At 38.9% G+C, this 6705-nt stretch overlaps 1 pseudogene; it reads left to right on the top strand.

Annotated features, from left to right (window-relative positions):
- Positions 1-5956, top strand: part of LOC149198985 (uncharacterized) — a 94770-nt pseudogene extending 88814 nt beyond the window's left edge.
- The last annotated feature ends 749 nt before the right edge of the window (positions 5957-6705 follow it).

Here is a 6705-nt window from a genome sequence, read left to right on the forward strand (position 1 = left end):
TTTTAATTAAAACTCCTTTCTTGTTACCTTTTCAAGGTTATATGTATCATTCAGTCTTATTTTCATTCTTACTTGTGTCTATCCGATCGCTTCTGCTTTGCTCCATTTTCAGGAAAAATTTGCAAAAAGAGTCATTAGGAGCAATGGTAAAGAGGGGAAAGGCATCCGCGTTTGAAAAATCAGAAATGATCCCTCTATTCTCTGATACTACGCGTAGTAGAGACGGAGGAACCTAAACATGGGAAGCCATGTATGATTTTCTGGAATAAGAGAAACCAAGGCCTCTGGTAGCAAAGGCCATAGCCGATGCTCATGTCTCCTCCGATGCCACCTTCTTCGAGACAACATGATCGTTTCTACACCGCATAGCCGCAAGGACGAAGATAATTCTATATACATATATGGTTAAGTGGATAATTGATGTGGTAGACGTCTCAGACAGAGAATTCAAGAATAGAAGGCAGGAGGTTATGGGATTTGTTGTAGCATCCATCATCATTTAGATTTCATTTTCAATTTTATCACAAAAAATAAAAAATCAAATATTATGTTCTAGAAACAAAATTAAAAGAGAATGTGAAAGTCCGAAAGTAGTGATTTGTTTTATATTATTGATGGCTTTCAAATCTGATATAAGGTGGGGCCCCGACCCGTATGTTAATTTCGAGCAGTATCACAAGACATGAGCAAGCATGGGCTGGAGAAGTGAGTAAAGTGCTCTGCGGGGGAACAACGAGCATGAGTTATAACTCAGGCTCAACTCCCGTAGTTGACCATGATGTCAAGGTGTTTGACCAAGATCTACAGCCTGAGATTGCTGTGGGGGTTCAAGTCTGATGAACATCCCATACACTCCCTACCCTCGCAGTGGGCCGCTCCCTTCGCTTCACTCCATCTCATCTCCTCCACATCATCCGCCACCCTCATTCATTACTGTCCACCTCATCCACTGTACCCCGTCACCTCATCTGCCACTCCATTAATTAGTTACATTAATTACATGTTTTTTCCTCCCCGTTTGATTATTATATGTATAAAGGACAAGCAAAACCCCGTTGCATTAGTCTTTTGTTTAGTACTAAGCAACCTTGCATCCAGTTCAGCAGTCTGAGTCAGCAACCATCCCGGCAACTGTCATCAGCAACTGTCACCAACAAATTGTCACCTACAGTCACCATGTCCAAACAAATAAGTTCCTCATCAATTATCCATACCCCATTAATGGATGTTGAACGAGATATTTCCGATAACCTTTGTACAATTAAACATTATTCACTGTATCAAGAGGTCATTCTGAACCATAAGAAGTCTCCTATATTCATGGCAATGGTTAGGTCAGGTGTTCTAGCTGATTTTGTCCCCAGAACTCATTTATTTCCTGAATTTATTCAATGGCTAGCCTCAACAATGTACCCCAAGAAATGATTCGTAATGAATCGGTTAGGGAGAGTGTTTTTCAAGTAACCTCACATTTAATACACCAAGATTTAAATTACCCTGTGTCTGGGACTTACACCACCTTTACTGAAGAATCCTTGATTTCTTATTATGATAACATGTCTCCTTAGGAGCTTTCTCATATCACCTCTTTCTTGGCCCCTAAATCTGGTCAATTCTCCTTAGATGGCAATCTCTTCTCTTTAGAAATATTTGTAATTGACATAAGACCTGTGTTGCAAGTAATTGCCAAGATTCTAGGGAAAGAAGACTCCAAGCAGGTAGATAAAGTTGTGCTGGGATTTTTCTCCTTAATGATGAAGCTTGAGATAGTACTAGAAATTCCAGACTTCTGGGTAGATGCTATCAGTACTCAATTTATGACTTTGCCTCTCACTGGTTCCTTCAAATTTCCTTCGCATTACTTATTTATTTCTGTACCAAAATGTTGAACATTTTTCTGATTTGCGACTAAATGTTGTTGATATCAATAAAATGAAATAGTCAGCGGTATTTTGGACAGACCTGATAAGGGGTGATCCAGGAGATAGTGGTCTATTTGAGTTTACTTCTTTATTCCTTCCAGTGGCTTATAAAATCTTGAATGGAACCCTACCCCAAACTTTCCTTCCTAAAGCTCAAGAATTTCTTCAATTGAGTAAGGATGTGAGATGTGGGAATTGGTTCATTTTTGAAGAGCATGCAAAGATTAGGCTTTATGGAGCCTCTGTCAAGCCTTACAGGTTACATAAATTTGTACCAATGAGGCTTTTTTCCCTTGAATTCATCAGGTAGAGCTTAAATGTAGATCGATTTCATTTTGTTCCTATGAAGAAAGGCTTTTTCTTCAAGTTGCCTAAAGCAGTTGGACCCTTCACTGTAAACACCAGAGAGGCTGCCCAGGAAGTTGAAAGATTGTTGAAAGACATGTGTCTTTTGTTAAACACAAACATGGCAACAACATAATATGAAAGATAAAACATGAGAGTACATTTTTTTATTAACGGATGATATACATTAATAGTACATGGTTTGACTGTTGGGTTCCACATCCCAAGGTCTCGTGGACTTCCTTAGTCTATTCCTCTTCCACACTAACCCATAGAGGATCAGGTGTCCAACATTACCCCCCTTAATCCGAAGGGTTCTGTATGAGTCCAAGAAGAGAGCTGTAATACAAGATGTACAAAAAATGCATGGCAGCACTAGGTTGAATGTGCTCTCTGAAATGTTGTTATAAAGGGCGGTGGTTTAAGGATGACCACCAACACTGGAACACTTAGTGTAGTTCTCGGAACTCTTCCAAAACTAGCAAGAAGCTGAAGTATTCTGCTAGAGGAAGTGCTCCTATTATTTTGAAGAGGGAAACCTTCAACCATGAAAGGGAGGTCTCACCTCGCATAAAAGGGAGAACTTCAACCTGAAAAGGGAATTCTCAACCTGTGATGGTTTAAGGATGACCAAAAAATTTGGAATGCTTAATGCAATTCCTGGAACTCTTCCAATGCTGGCAAGAAGATGAAGTCTTCTACTAGAGGAAGTGTCCCCAACTCTATTCCTGGAATTCTTCCGAAACTGGCAAGAAGCTGAAGTCTTCTGCTAGAGGAAGTGTCCCAAATTCTTTGAAAAGGCATTATCAACTGAAGGCATGCTCAGGGGCATCTTTGTCTCTGGCTACAACTTTGAAACTGGTGTGGCAGGTTGTGGCTCAGGCTTGTTGATGTGGCTTTGAAGGTTGTAGATGGCCATCATTTCCCCCCCTGTCAGATACAAGGTGAGATGATGGAGAAAAATCAACTACAAGACTGTTCAATACTCTGGAACAATTTCGGATATATGACTGAAATATCTTCTTGGCTATTGATACCCATTTCCAAAAAGCGATCCATCCAAGATGAATCTTTGTTCTTGCAGTCGGCTTGTTTCTAAAGCATCTGTTTGAAGAATGACTAGTTTTATGACAGTGCTTACATGGATGAAGATCAAAACAGTGATATTTCAGATGGCCAACTCGGTCACAGTGTTGGCATTTCACAATATGTTGCTATGGAAGAGGGGTAGAATCTGAAACAGCTGGAGGTGAATTGTCATGAATGAATACAACACTCTGAAACTGAATGGGCTTGGAGTAGTCTGGAATATGAAAGGACACGTCCTTGTCATATCCAAGACCAGTTCTGTGCTTGTTGTGGACAAGCTGTTCCCAAGGTCTGATGATGGGCTTGGGAAGTACAAATTGAACTTCTTCATCTGCATGTACAACTGCTGCTTTATGGGAGTCTGTTTCAATTTTCTGAACAGAAACAGGTTCAGAATGACTCCTTTGTTTTAATTCTTCATGCTGTAGTTGAGATTTGAGCTGCAAAAAATCAATTTTCTCTTTTGCATTTTGTAGACAGATCTGAACGTTTGTGAGAGAAACTTTGCTGACTTTTAATGTATCATGAGTAGTAGACAATATTAGAGTTTTGAGAAACTCTAATACTTCATTGATTCTGGCCATTTTTTTTTCAATGTCAGAATTACACCTTAAAAACTGATCACAACTACTACTCAATGCAGAAAAGTAATACCCACTCATAGTACACAACAATATCCTTTATAAACGTGCAACAAATGATCAGTGTGCAACCAGCAAGCACCAATTACAATCCATTACATAAAAATAAGATTTTACTCATGACCAGCACTATGTTCTGACAATACAACCGACTAAACTTTCCTCCACAAAAGACTATTTTTATTTGTCAAAATAATCATTGCCTTTATACAACCCACCAAACTCTTATACAACAGTCGAAGTAACAAGGAATCAATGCATATATATGTAGATTGTGTTTGTATCCCTTCGACCTCCAAATCTACAAGTTGCTTGTATTTCACATGACAGACAAGTGCCACAAATTATGTCAATGGAAAATACTACAAATATACAAACGTTAAGCCTTCTGCAATGTCTTGAAGCATACCAGGAAGCAACTTAAGTATTCATCAACACTATAATTCTTTCTTTCCCAAAATTTGCAAGGAGCCAACAAACTAGATAATGCAGATTGGTTCTTATTGAAAACTTTTATATCTCAACACCCACTGCAAACAAAAATTCCAAAATACCAGTATGTGTTCCTACTGGAAAATCCTTTTATTTGCTGACTTCACTCTTTGAATGGCATAAATTTGTTCAAACTTAGAACTGCTCCTACAAATGTGACTCTTCTACTGACATAAATTTGTCTTTAATGCACATATAAAATTTATTGAAACCAAATCACATATTTAACTCCAAAGTATAGCCAGCACGCATATAGTCATATAATCTCAACTGATCCAATGTATGCCATCTTATGAATCAACAACATATATGTAATTAAAATCATATATGTTCACCACATTCAATTCAATATATATCATTGAGAACACACATAACCAATTCAACGCTTTGAATTGACCAGTGTCAACAAACAACACATAAATATATAGTTTCAGAGAACGCCCAGGTCCCGCAACAGACACACAAAGAATGAGACAATACGATGTATATGGATAGTGTTATACTTATGGATAGTGTTCAACAGTGTATATAACTGGACAGTTAATGTATATAACCTGGAGTAGTCTTCTTTGCAGCTGGCTTCTTTGCTGGGGCAACTAGTTTAGTAGCCTCTTGTATGCTCTTCACAACCAATAAATCACTTCATAATATCGGTCCCTTAGTGAGGTAGGTTCAGCTTCACACTCAGAATTCGATATGGCTCTCAACAGTGATAGAATCTCGTCCCTTCAGCCAGAAACTCGACTCAGAACTAAGGTGATTCTTCCCATGATAAGGGTAATGTGGTCATTAAGGTAGAAATGCAAACAGAACGACATCGGTTGGTAGTTTCAGACACTTCAAAGTCACCCGTTGAGTCCATAAGAGCAGGGGGACACTATGATTTCATAATAGAACACGACATTAAAGAATTAGGAGCACACACGCTGGTTTTTATGGCGGTGTACACTGATGCAGATGGGGAGCGGAAGCATCTTCCTCAATTTTTCAAATTTGTGGTGGCTAATCCACTTTCAGTGAGAACAAAGGTGCGCTCTATCAAGGAAAGCACAATTTGGAAGCTTGCATTGAAAATCACAAAAAGTCACATCTTTACATGGATCAGGTCCAATTTGAGCTTGTTTAACCTTGGACTGTAACTGCTTTGACAGATGATGGTGATAATTCTGAAGTTGATTCGAAAATTAGGGACATCTTCAAGGCACCAGATCTCATTAGAGCTAATGGGGAATTCGAAATTACCTATATCAATTGAGACAATGTTATGTTGACTCTAGATTAGTGGAAGTTGAAGGAAGCAACAACCTTGGCAAGCTTCAACTCACATGGAGGACAAATTTGGGCGAACCAGGCCACCTGCAGACACAACAAATCATTGTAAATTCTATACCACACAAGGATGTTGATGTACAAATTGTGCAATTTCCCCCTCACATTATATTAGAGCAACCATATAGGGAAAGTTGAAGAATTTGATGGACAGAGTGACACTTGGTTCGAGGGCTTCAATGTAGGCCCGCCGTTGGTTATGGAGTGCAGTCCAGCACCACGACTGTCTTTCACGTCAGGTTCACAACGCTTCTGTTTCACATACCATATCCAATAAAGCAGTCACAAAACCAACCCTAAAGATAGCACTTGGATTATATATGCAATCAACAATGACGGCTCATACACATATGATTTTGTAGGAGTACACATCGTTCAATGCACATCACACCAGCATAGTTCCAATGCATAGTTCAAATGCACCATAAATCCAGTATTCAATAAGAACCAATGCATGTGCACAGCTACCAAATTGATTCATCAGCTTTCGCAATTAGTTCAACGGATTCCAAAATTTTTGCATAGATTCAACATATAGTATAGTTTACTTCCATATAAAAGAAACTCAATGCAAATCTTACAATCCAATGCACTGGTATAGTTCAGGGTATTGATTTCAACAACCATAATCAACGTGCAGAGTAGATTGTATAATCAACGCACAATCACAGTCCAGCCTTCAATTCATTTAAGTGCACAATCACAGTCTAGCCAACGCACAATCATAGTCCAGCCTTCAATTCATTCAAGTACCCAGACCAATGTACACACACACCAAGTTGTTCAATGTAGAAAGCAGAGAACACTTTCTTGATGTCAGGGAATAATGAAGGTAAATAGGAGTTACATGAGCAGAGGGAAGCTAAAAAAGGGGGTCTGGAGAAATG

This window comes from Pinus tabuliformis, chromosome 2_1, assembly GCF_031772625.1.
Source record: "Pinus tabuliformis cultivar Carrire ecotype Pingquan chromosome 2_1, CPIR1, whole genome shotgun sequence".
In the NCBI taxonomy this organism is placed as follows: domain Eukaryota; kingdom Viridiplantae; phylum Streptophyta; class Pinopsida; order Pinales; family Pinaceae; genus Pinus; species Pinus tabuliformis.